The sequence below is a fragment of the Pseudoliparis swirei genome, chromosome 20 (genome assembly GCF_029220125.1).
Source record: "Pseudoliparis swirei isolate HS2019 ecotype Mariana Trench chromosome 20, NWPU_hadal_v1, whole genome shotgun sequence".
NCBI classification, from domain to species: Eukaryota; Metazoa; Chordata; class Actinopteri; order Perciformes; family Liparidae; genus Pseudoliparis; species Pseudoliparis swirei.
Window position 1 is genome coordinate 24,015,749 of NC_079407.1, and position 13,221 is coordinate 24,028,969.

Sequence of the window (13,221 nt, forward strand, 5' to 3'; positions counted from 1 at the left end):
CTACATTATTTTTTTTCAGATTTTCACACTGCAGCACTCTTCTCCAACATTTTTCTCAAAATCACACCAGTCCTTTCAAGTCGCATGCAGTTCTGTTGGCTGTGTTTGTGCAGTCGTGGTCCGTGCACTGAAGACACACGAAGCCCCACACTCTGATTTAGTCAAACTGTGGCTTTAAATTAAGGGAAAATATTCAAATGCGTTTCTTTAGGCTTATGCATGCGTTCCTTACAGTAAATTCATCTTTGTGTTTCCAGAGTGTAGATTGGCAGAATGTGTGTGTCTGTGTTTGTGTGTGTGTGTGTGTGTAAGTGCAGCTCCAGAGAGAGTGTTGAGTGGTGAGAGAGGCTATTGAACAGAAAGTGGACAGAGAGTGGGGAGTGGGTGGATGTGGCGTTTTAGTTATGTGGATCTAACATGTTAAATTCCGGCAACTCCGGTTCAGCGCATAAGCGGCGGGGAACGACCGGGCTTTCTGAATCATCAAATGACATTACAAAAGCTCAGCGGCGGCGACGGTCACATTGTTTCCATGAGAAGCATCTGGTCTTGCTTTATTCTTCATGTTTCATGTTTCACTGTGTTTGGCTAAATTGAAAGAAATGAAGAAAAGTGCATGTTGACAACTAAATGGTTTTCATGTGTTTTATAGCAATTTGAAATTCTTCTCATTATAAAATAACCCTCCATTACCCTTCATAACCGATTCATCGCCAGTCAGAATCACAGCTTGTTCAAAACGTTTTTTAATTTTGTAAAAAATATATGGATAACAATATGGTTTGGATTTTGGTTTATTGTTCTTTGCCATCTTTGTCATTCCCTGAAACTTAATTTAATTTAAATTACAATACTAATAATATTAATAATAGTATAAATACTAGTACTACTACTAATAATAATAATGATAATAATTATTATCATTATAATTGTTATATGTATTATTATAATGATAATAATAATTAGTAGTAGTAGTTGTATTAGTAGTTTAATGATAATAATAATAATAATTATAATAATATTTATTATTATAATGATAATTATTATTATTATTAGTAGTAGTATTATAATGATGATAATACTACTACTACTACTACTACTACTAATAATAATAAAGAATGATGGGGCAGAGACGACTGTCAATCAAACGCTGCCCAAAGCATACTTCTCAAATAATCCCTAATATTTCCTAAATGGGAGCACGGTTGTCAAAATCACCACCAAAACACACAAAAGAGGTTTAATAATTAATTGAGCATATTAAAAGAGAGTTTAATCTCCCAAACTGAATGGAATAAGATAATTGAACAATCTAAAAACCCATTGGATTGGCAGAGTGTGGCTTTTTTTCCTAGCTGATGGTAAATGCATGTCTTGGAGATCCATGACATCACCGAGCCTCCGTATAAATGATCAGAGATGACTCAAACAATGAAAGAAGACACAGAAAAACGAGACATTAATACAAATAAAGTCAAACGCAGATTCCGAACGCATCCCAGAAACGACCCCCACTGAGGGTCCTTTGAGGGAAGACTTTTACATAATCTACCAATAATATATTTAGCTCGACTGTTAGCGTTGTTTTCAAAAGCTGCCGGTGGGCCTGTAATCAAGTGACGCGTAACGTAAAGCAAATTACACGTTCACACTCAGCTTCCTACGGGGAGGAGGCGGTAACCATGGTGATGTTGTGAGGTCATGATTAAGGTCATTAGTGTCTATGTGGCAGGAGGATCCCGCCCCCCCACCCACATAAGTAGCCATCGTCACAATGCTTTTAACATTTGTACACGGCTAAATATAAACAGCGCGACGCACGTGGAACACACAGAGCGACGCGCATAATGACGGTGCGTTGATGTTGAAGTCGGAGAAACATTAACCACACCCACCACCACCATCATCGCCCCCCCTCCACCCAACGCCTCCAAAACCCATTACTTATCACTAGGGGCTCTTCAGTGCAACATGTGCCCGATATCAGCGGCTAAAGAACACACAGGAAACACAAGAGATGGCCTTTGTTTGTATGCCAGGCCTCCACAATGGTCCCATCATGCAAATATGCCCACGCCGACGTGCCCTGTAGTCGGCGTGTGACACTGGGCCGCTTGGTGTTCGCCCGCCTCAAACACAGATTATACATCGCCACGCTGGCCGGCGGCGAGCATGTTTCCATCCCAATGTTTGTCGAGGTTCAAACTATTTTTTTTTACTTTTTCCATTCCCTGGTGTCAACGCAAACATTTACGAGAGAGGACGACAAGATGGGAGCGTCGAGAGAGACGGGATGCCGATGTGGTATTTGTGTCTTTCCACGTGCTTTATGAGTTGCTGCTTTTTTAAATCTGCCTGCACCGTAACAGTATGTAACAGTTTAGCTCCACGCCTTCCTTTTTGTAATAGTTGTTTTCATCCTGTCACACCATCTCGTCAGTCCAACTCCCCTCACCTGCCTCTGATCACCTCGTTAGTCCCTCATTCCCTTCACCTGGTCCTCACGCCCTTCTCACCTGCAGCCCATCCCCTCATTAGTCCCTCACTATTTAGCTCCCTCACTTCCACTTGTCCTCTGCCAGATTGTCTTGTGTTTTCGTGCCAAGTTCTCCAGCGTTATCAGAGTATATTCCTGACCTTCCTGTTCTGACCCTGCCTGTCTGCCCTGACCTCTGATTCTCTGCCCCTTTTTGGACTTGTTTGCTTCTTCGACTGATTTTGACCCAGCCTGTTTCCAACCAAAGACAGTCATCTTTGTTACTCCTGTCTGAGTCGTGCTTTTGGGTCCACTCTAATAGCGTCGTGACACAGTATTTTGGAGGTTGATTTTGATTACATTTTATTCAGTTTATTTTTTACAGCCCAATATCACAAATTAATAATTTGCTTAGATGGCTTTACAATCTGTACACATACGACATCCCTGACCTGTGACCTCACATCGGATCAGGAAAAACTCCCAAAAAATAGATAAAACCTTTCCAAAGGGAAAAAAGTGGAGAAACCTTTAGGAGAGCAAGACAGGAGGATCCCACTCCATGATGGACAGAATATTCACGCATCTGATATGCAAGCGTGTTTTTCCTTTGAGCTCTCTGTGACTCACTGTGAGGCGATGGAGCGTCACTGTAAGTTCAGGAGGGATCGTTTGCACTTTTGTAAATCGAAACTAAATGCAACATATCTCAAAAATGTTTAAAATTTTTTACACTATAGATGGTTTTTCTTTTCAGAAAAAGAGAAGTCTTTTTTTTAAGTACCTGTAAATGTCCAGAGATATTCCTCAGAAAGACTAAAAATTAATGATTAGAAATATATTCAGTTTCAATTCAATTCAGTTTATTTGTATAGCCCAATTTCACAAATTACAAATTTGTCTCGGAGTGCTTTACAATGTGTACACATAGACATCCCTGCCCCAAAACCTCACATCGGACCAGGAAAAACTCCCAAATAACCCTTCAGGGGGAAAAAAAGGGAAGAAACCTGGAGGAGAGCAACAGAGGAGGATCCCTCTCCTAGGATGGACAGATGCAATAGATGTAATGTGTACAGAAGGACAGATTTAGAGTTAAAATACATTCAATGAATATGACAGAGTGTATGAATAGTTCATAGTAGGCATATTCCACGATGGAGACCTCCACGATCCATCAGGCAGATGGCGGTGGGGAGGAGGAGTGGGCGGAGTCTCAACAGGACAGTGGCGTAGTCATGAGCAGGAATTCCACGACCCAGACGATCCATCAGGCAGATAGATCTATGCCGTCTCATAGGGTCCGATGACCCCATGAGACGTAAAGTCAAAAGGACTTCCGGGAGAAAGCAGAGTTAGTAACGTGTGATTGAGAGATGAAAATTCATCCTTAAGGAGAGAAAAAGAGGAGATAGGTACTCAGTGCATCCTAAAACGTCCCCGGCAGCTATAAGCCTATAGCAGCATATCAAGGGGCTGGACCAGGTGAACCTGATTCAGCCCTAACTATAAGCTCTGTCAAAGAGGAAGGTCTTAAGTCTACTCTTAAACGAGGTGACTGTGTCTGCCTCCCGGACTGAAATTGGAAGCTGGTTCCATAAAAGAGGAGCTTGATAACTAAAGGCTCTGGCTCCCATTCTACTTTTTAAGACTCTAGGAACTACAAGTAGTCCCGCATTTAGTGAGCGTAGCTCTCTAGTGGGGCAATATGGTACGACAAGCTCCTTAAGATATGATGGAGCATCACCAATCAAGGCTTTGTAGGTTAAGAGAAGAATTTTAAAAGTGATTCTTGATTTTACTGGGAGCCAGTGCAGAGCAGCTAGTGCAGGAGTGATGTGATCTCTTTCTTAGTTTTAGTGAGAACACGAGCTGCAGCATTCTGGATCAACTGAGGGACCTAAGAGATTTATTAGAGCAGCCTGCTAATAAGGAGTTGCAGTAATCCAGTCTCGAAGTAACGAACGCGTGAACCAATTTTTCTGCATCTTTTTGAGACAAGATGTGCCTGATTTTTGAAATATTACGTAGATGAAAGAATGCAGTCCTTGAGATTTGCTTTACGTGGGAGTTAAAGAACAAGTCCCGATCAAAGATAACGCCAAGATTCTTTACAGTGGTGTTGGATGCCAGGGCAATGCCGTCTACAGAATCCACATCACCAGATAATTGATCTCTGAGGTGCTCAGGGCCGATTAAAATTACTTGGTTTTGTCTGAGTTTAACATCAAGAAGTTGCAGGTCATCCATGTTTTATGTCTTTAAGACATGCTTGAATTTTACAGAGTTGGTTGCTCTCCTCTGGTTTTATCGATAAATATAGTTGAGTGTCATCTGCATAACAATGAAAGTTTATGGAGTGTTTCCTGATAATATTGCCCAAAGGAAGCATGTATAAGGTAAATAAAATTGGTCCAAGCACAGAACCTTGTGGAACTCCGTGATTAACGTTGGTTGTTATTGGCGTCATCGTTTACAAATACAAACTGAGATCGATCTGATAAATAGGATTTAAACCAAATTAGTGCCGTGCCTGAAATGCCAATCGACTGCTCCAGTCTCTGTAACAGGATGTCATGGTCAATGGTGTCGAATGCAGCACTAAGGTCTAACAAGACCAGGACAGAGAGGAGTCCTTTATCTGCTGCCATTAAGAGGTCATTTGTAATTTTCACCAGTGCCGTCTCGGTGCTGTGGTGTTTTCTAAATCCTGATTGAAATTTCTCAAATAAACTATTATGATGTAGAAAGTCGCACAACTGATTTGCGACCACTTTCTCAAGGATCTTGGAGAGGAAGGAGGTTAGAGATCGGTCTGTAGTTAGCCAATACCTCTGGATCCAGAGTGGGCTTCTTCAGGAGAGGTTTAATAACAGCCACCTTGAAGGAGTGTGGTACGTGGCCTGTTAGCAGAGACACATTGATAATATCTAATAGAGAGCCGCCAATTAAAGGCAAAACGTCTTTAAGCAGCCTCGTCGGGATGGGGTCCAAGAGACAGGTAGACGTGTTCAAGTAGAAACCGTTGAAAATAATTGGTCACGGTTGATAGGAGAAAATCCCTTCAAATATACACCAGGGCATACAGCGGTTTCCAAGGCCATTCCACTTGAGAACAGATTGGCACTGGTTATGGGCAAGAGATTATTAATCTTGTCCTAATAGTTAAAATCTTTTCATTAAAGAAGTTCATAAAGTCATTACCACTAAGGTTTATAGGAATGCTCGGCTCCACAGAGCTGTGACTCTCTGTCAGCCTGGCTACAGTGCTGAAGAGAAACCTGGGGTTGTTTTATTTTTTCTATTATTGATGAGTAATAGGCTGCTCTGGCATTACGGAGGGCCTTCTTATATGTTTTAAGACTATCTCGCCAAACTAAGCGGGATTCTTGAGATTAGTTGAACGCCATATGCGCTCAAGCTTTCGTGACGCTTGCTTCAGTTTGCGGGTCTGAGGGTTATACCAGGAGCAAACCTCCTCTTCCTCACTGTCTTCTTCTTCAGAGGGGCTATCGAGTCCAGTGTCATTCTCAGAGAGCCTATGGCACTGTCAACAAGATGATCAATCTGGGACGGACTAAAGTTAGACCAGGAGTCCTCTGTTATATTGAGACGTGGTATCGAATCAAATACAGAAGGAATCGTACCTTTAAATTTAGCTACAGCACTATCAGTTAGACATCTAGTGTAGAAACTTTTGACTAACGGAGTACACTCCGGTAGTATAAATTCAAAAGTTATGAGGTTGTGGTCTGACAGAAGAGGATTCTGTGGGAAGACGTTCAAATGCTCAATGTCAACGCCATAAGTAAGAACAAGATCAAGCGTGTGGCCAAAGCTGTGAGTGGGTTTCTGTACTCTCTGACAGAAGCCAATCGAGTCCAACAAGGAGATGAATGCAGCACTAAGGCAATCATTATCAACATCCACATGGATATTAAAATCTCCAACAATAATAACTTTATCGGTTTTAAGAACCAAACTTGATATAAATTCTGAGAATTCAGATATAAACTCTGAATATGGACCTGGTGGCGGTACAGAATCACAAATCGAATTGGCTGTAGTGTTTTCCAGGTTGGATGTGAAAGACTAAGAACAAGGCTTTCAAATGAGGTGTAGTGTAATTTTGGTTGAGGATTAATTAATAGGCTCGATTCAAAGATGGATGCTACTCCACCTCCTCGACCGGTGCCTCGAGGAATGTGAGTATTAATATGACTTGGAGGAGTCGATTCATTCAGGCAGACATATTCTTCATGGCTCAGCCAGGTTTCAGTTAGGCAACATAAATCAATGTGATTATCTGATATTAAATCATTCAGTAACACAGCTTTAGATGACAGAGATCGAATATTTAGGAGACCACATTTAATAGACCTATTTTGTTGCACTGCTGAAATAATTGTGTTAACTTGTATAAGGTTATTGTGTACGACTCCTCTTCTGCTTACTTTTGATTTATTTAATTGAAGTGGCCGTGGGACAGACACAGTCTCTACTCTAAAGTCAAGGGTGGGTAACTGCTCGAATGGAAGAGCAGAGAAGGGTGTTAAACTACAACTCTGCTCCCGGTTCCTGATCTGAACCCTGGGTTGTCATAGATTAAGTCCGGTGATCAACTTGGTCATATTCGCAGAAATGAGACGCGCTCCGTCAACGTGGGATGAATGCCGCCTCCTCATCAGATCAGGTTTTCCCAGAAAGTCTTCCAGTTGTCTACGTAGCCCACATTATTCGCTGGGCACCACCGACAGCCAGCGGTTGAAAGACGACATTCGCCATACAATTCGTCTGTCTGCAAATTTGGGAGAGGGCCAGAGAAAATTACGGTGTCCGACAACGCCTTGGCATAAGCACACACCGATTCCACATTAATTTTAGTGAGTTCCGAGCGGCGGCTCGGCGTCATTACCACCGCGTGTATTACAATCTGACTGTATCTCCGCTTATCCTTAGCCAGCAGCTTCAAACAAGACTCCACGTCGCCCGCTCTGGCCCCGGGAGGCACACGACTCTGGTCCGTGGCTTCGCTATTTTCACGTTCCTGACTATAGAGCTCCGATAACCAGGGTGTGTTCCTCAGCGGTGTGTCGCTGAGCAGGGAAAACTGGTTCAAACGTGAAGTGGTTGGTGCACAGCGGGCTTCTGTGTAGACTTACGACTCCTGCGAACAGTTACCCAACCATCCGCTGCACGGTTACCGCGGGCACAGCTAACAGCTGACTGTAGCTCGCGCCGACTACGGGAGAAGGCGGGCTAACGAGCATAGCTGTCTGAGCTTCGATGGAGCCGTGCATCTAACCCACTTAGACCTGCCTCCAACCTAGCAAATAAACTACACTTGTTGCATGTATCGTTATCATTAAGGGAGGCAGGGGGATAACTATACATGAGACACACTGAGCAAGAGGGAGCGGGAGGGAGAGAAGAAGAAGTCATGCTCGCTGTTGAGCTGGCAACCAGAGCTTACCGGAAGAGTGAGATGATGCGTTCAGGAGCAGCTGGGAAAATCCAACAGATCCAATACGAACAGGAGTGCAGCTAAAGAAAATTGTTGCCTATACAGTATTTCTTAAATTGTATGCTTGCTTATGTCATTTTCAACCATAAAGGATGACAGAAGTGGTCAAAGAAGACCTGATGAACACCAAATAAAACAAAAAATATCCCATGATAATGTATTACTGTGTCTCATATAGTGGGTATGGAAAGTATTCAGACCCCGTTAAAATGATATTCTTCTTACCATGTGATATTTTCGTTTTTCGTTTTTAATACATTTGAAAACATTTCTACATTTCTGTTTTTTTCTGTCAAGATGGGGTGCTGAGTGAACATTAATGAGAAATAAAATGAACTTTTTTGATTTTAGCAAAGATTGAAACAAAGAGTGAAACATTTTAAAGGGGTCTGAATACTTTACGTACCCACTGTGTTTAAAGATGTTAGCCGTTACCGACAAATTGTACCACTTCAATATTATCTTGTTTTTCCTCAAATTAAATAATAGGAAACCTTCTAATTTCTTCAACATTATTAAGACTCATATTTTAGAAGTACAATAAAGCTTTAGCATCCATAGTTTGGACCTAGTCGGCCCGAGTGTGTGTCCTCCTGCCGGTGCTTCCTCGTGTGAGCGGGGGTTACGCTGCGTGTAACCTCGACAACGGATGACATCATCGTGCTGTATACGCGCTGCCATCATTTATGGAGCTAATGTGTTCCAGCTGTGCAGCCTCTGTAATCCTTCTGTTACTCTGCTGAACATCACGGGGACACAGGGGCAGCTATGTACACTGGATTTGCAGCTTGGAGTTTGATGCGTGTGTGTGTGTGTGTGTCTGCATGCTGGTTAACTATTTACACAAAAGACAAAACAACAAGCCATTTTACCGACTTCAAATACCTCCGCCAACGAGGCCGAGTAGGAAACCACAGTCCACTGAACCTCCTTGTCAGCAGTTAGCTGGGCTGCAGTCGGGGCTCCCTGTAGAGCTGGAGTTTACTTGGGAAAACACTCTGGTGTTCCCATGGCGACCACAACAGGAAGGAGGCTGTCGGCTCAAGGGTGCCGGGTTCTCAGCAGAACTATACGGTTTGACCCCCCCAGAGGAACACGGGGTCAAACCTCTACCCGCCTATTCTCATAGACTACCGGACTGGACTAAAATGTTTCCCTCACGCTGCGATCTGATTCGCTGGGTGGAACACACTTCGTCACATGACCAGCATTTGTACTCCAATTGCTCAGAAGTTGACGGAGTTGATTTTGTCCTCTCTGTTCTCGGTAAATAAAACCTCAGCCTGCAGATGCAACGCCACCACAACACGCCGACTCTCGCCCCAACAGGAAGACGCGACATACTGAGCGCACGCTACCAATCAACGATAAGAAATGACGATGTACTAGAGTTGTCTAGATGGAAAACGTTTACTGGTAAATTACATGATCCCGAGAGCTCCGTCACAGAGTACTTTGTGATGTTGTTTCAGGTGGTTGTGGACGTGACATGTCATTTATCTGACACTTTTATCGACTTACTGATTTATACACCGTAGACACAGCTACAAGGAGCAACTCAGGGGTAAGTGTTTTGCTCAAGGACACATCGACTAGGGCGGGGATTGAACCGCCAACCCCCTGATTGAAAGACAGATCTGCTGACCACAGTTGCCTCGTACGTTTATGATGTAAACCGGCTGTGGAAAAATAGTGTTTGAGTAGATGTACAACTTATCCTGGGGTTCTTGATTCAGACTCATTTAGTCTCGTTTGTGTTGCTCCTCCAGAGCTTCTGCCTCGTCCTAGTCTGTAGTGGCCAATTGTCGTACGAAATCAAACAAAACTAGAACGGGCACTCGGTAGAGCGCATAGCTTCGCATATCACAAGATTGGGCATTGAATTATGAACATGTTGGCATTAGTTGCATGCCAATTGGATACAAATTGACCGCGCTATGGTAGAAAGAAGATTTTTACCTTTTCATGACCTTGACCATTGACCCGATCAATCCCAAAATCTAATCAAATGCCTAACCCTAACCCGGATAATAACCAATCATCCCACCAAATTTCATACGATTCAAGAAGACGTTGACCTTTTTATGACCTTGACCTTTGACCCGATCAATCCCAAAATCTAATCAAATGGTCCTCGGATAATAACCAATCATCCCACCAAATTTCATGCGATTCAAGAAGACGTTGACCTTTTCATGACCTTGACCTCTGACCCGATCAATCCCAAAATCTAATCAAATGGTCCCCGGATAATAACCAATCATCCCACCAAATTTCATGCGATTCGGTTTAATACTTTTTTAGTTATGCGAGTAACACGCATACAAATAAATAAATAAACTAGAACGGGCACTCGGTAGAGCGCATACCTTCGCATATCACAAGATTGGGCATTGAATTATGAACATGTTGGCATTAGTTGCATGTCAATTGGATAGAAATTGACCGTGCTATGGTAAAAAGAAGATTTTGACCTTTCCATGACTTTGACCCAATTGATCCCAAAATCTAATCAAATGGTCCCCGGATAATAACCAAACATCCCACCAAATTTCATGCGATTCAAGAAGATTTTGACCTTTTCATGACCTTGACCTTTGACTCGATCGATCCCAAAATCTAATCAAATGGTCCCCGGATAATAACCAATCATCCCACCAAATTTCATGCGATTCGGTTTAATACTTTTTGAGTTAGGCGAATAACACGCATACAAATAAATACGCGGCGATCAAAACATAACCTTCCGCATTTTCAATGCGAAGGTAATAACAAACAAAAACGCTGACACTCTTCACTGATGCTGTGGTAAAAAACCATTGGCCACCCTGGTGCATGCTGGTCCTGTGGCTACCCACCTCTACATATAACCACAGGTGCCCAGTGTTACCCAATCAGTGAACCTACAACTAAATATATTAAACTAAACTACAACTATCATAAGAAACAACTAACATATCAAAATATAACCTAAATAAGCAATAAATAATCAATATTACTTTACAATAAAACCTCAATACAAATGTCAAATTAAGTAGCTCCAACACTAGTCTGTCTTTCTCTTTCACTCTTTCACTGCTGCCCGTCACATGATGCACAATCTTCTTGTTACTCGTTGAAGTAACCGAACAAAGGTGGACCGCCCTACGACTACAAAAACAAAAATGTTCATGAGAGAATGCAAATGCAATTCTGATATTTATTTTTATTTTTTACTTGCAGCAAAATGAACAAATTAATACAGCCACGAGCGGTATTATTGTTCTTGCTGTTGTTATTGTTATAAACATTATTACTATTATTATTATGTGTACAGAAGTGTTTTTATTTTTCAGAAGAGAGGAAATGTGTCACGTTGTGAATGTTGTGTGTATTTCTGTGTGCAAGAGGAAAATTCAATTCAATTAATTTTATATTGCCCAATATCACAAATTATGAAGATTTTTTGTTTTTTTTGTTTTTTCTCCGGATGATTTGAAGCATCTTTTATCTTGTGTTCTCCCCTTTCCAGTGTCTATTGAGTTATATGTTATCGAGCGGCTGGAGCCGTTTTACAATATGAATCAAAAAAACCTTCCTGTAACAAGTTTCTGTTGTAACCTGAACCCTGTAGTGTCAGGAGTTGTTCTCCTGGAGGAGTTAAACAGAGTTCAGAGCCACAGCACACTGCCAATGCCATCTAGTGCTGAGAACTGGACACAGCAGGGGGGGGGGGGATGATGATGATGACGAGAGGGTGCCAGTCTCCGACACGTCGGCGTCATCGCCACGTGTTCCAGGGGAAAGGAACCTGCAGGAGGCGCTCCGTGCCAGAGATGCTATCTGGTCCTCTGGCAGCAGCTGGCTTGTTTAGAGAAGGAAGCTATTAAAATGTCTTTAAACCGAGAAACAAAGTCAGTCCTCGGGGCAGGAGGGATGTTGGGGGGGGGGGGGGAGATGACTGTGGAGAATATGGGAGAGGGGATGTTGGCGAGTATCAACTGCCCGGACGGGGAGGGGGGGGGGGCATTGTTAAAAGAAAAGTAGACTCAAATCGCTCTTAACATTCACCCGACAACAACCAACCTCACATTTCATTACATTTACTGACGCTTTTATCCAAAGCGACTTAACATCACGTTACATTCTTACACCGTAGACACACAGGGAGAAACTCAGGGTGAAGTGTCTTGCTCAAGGACACATCGACGAGGGCGAGGATTGAACCGCCAACCCCCTGATTGAAAGACGGACCTGCTGACCACTGAACAACAGTCACCCTCTGTGTGTGTGTGTGTGTGTGTGTGTGTGTGGTACTTGACGGACCTATTAACCACTGACCCACAGTCGCCCTCACCTTCTCTCTCATCCATCCAGCCTACCTGCTTGTCAAAGAACTCTTTTTCTTTTGAGTGTTTCTACTTTTTCCAACAATTCAGAAGCCATAAAACAACATGAGATATACATAGTCATAAAAAACCTTGGTTTATGGGAAATGTATATATACAGGACTGTCTCAGAAAATTAGAATATTGTGATAAAGTTCTTTATTTTCTGTAAGGCAATTAAAAAAACAAAAAAGTAATGCATTCTGGATTCATTACAAATCAACTGAAATATTGCAAGCCTTTTATTCTTTTAATATTGCTGATTATGGCTTACAGCTTAAGAAAACTCTAAAATCCTATCTCATAAAATTTTAATATTTCCTCAGACCAAGTTAAAAAAAAGATTTATAACAGCTGAGTGTTTGTCAAGGCTCAGGAAACCCTTGCAGGTGTTTCGAGTTAATTAGACAATTCAAGTGATTTGTTTAATACCCTACTAGTATACTTTTTCATGATATTCTAATATTTAGAGATAGGATATTTGAGTTTTCTTAAGCTGTAAACCATAATCAGCAATAAATCAGAATAAAAGGCTTGCAATATTTCAGTTGATTTGTAATGAATCCAGAATGCATGACGTTTTTTTTTTTTAATTGCATTACAGAAAATAAAGAACTTCATCACAATATTCTAATTTTCTGAGACAGTCCTGTATATACATAGACCCCTTTAAATTGTTCACTCTTTGTTTCATTGCAGCCATCTGATCAAATAAAAAAAGTTCATTTTATTTCTCATTAATGTTCACTCGGCACCCCAACTAGACAGAAAAATACAGACATGTAGAAACTTTTGCAAAATTTATTAAAAAAGAAAAACTGAAATATCACATAGCCACTGTGTATATATATATA

At 41.8% G+C, this 13,221-nt stretch overlaps 1 protein-coding gene across 1 annotated transcript in view; it reads right to left on the reverse strand.

The window, feature by feature from the left end:
- dock10 (dedicator of cytokinesis 10) overlaps positions 1-13,221 on the reverse strand; it is an 87,938-nt gene that overhangs the window by 58,650 nt on the left and 16,067 nt on the right. The window lies entirely within an intron of this gene.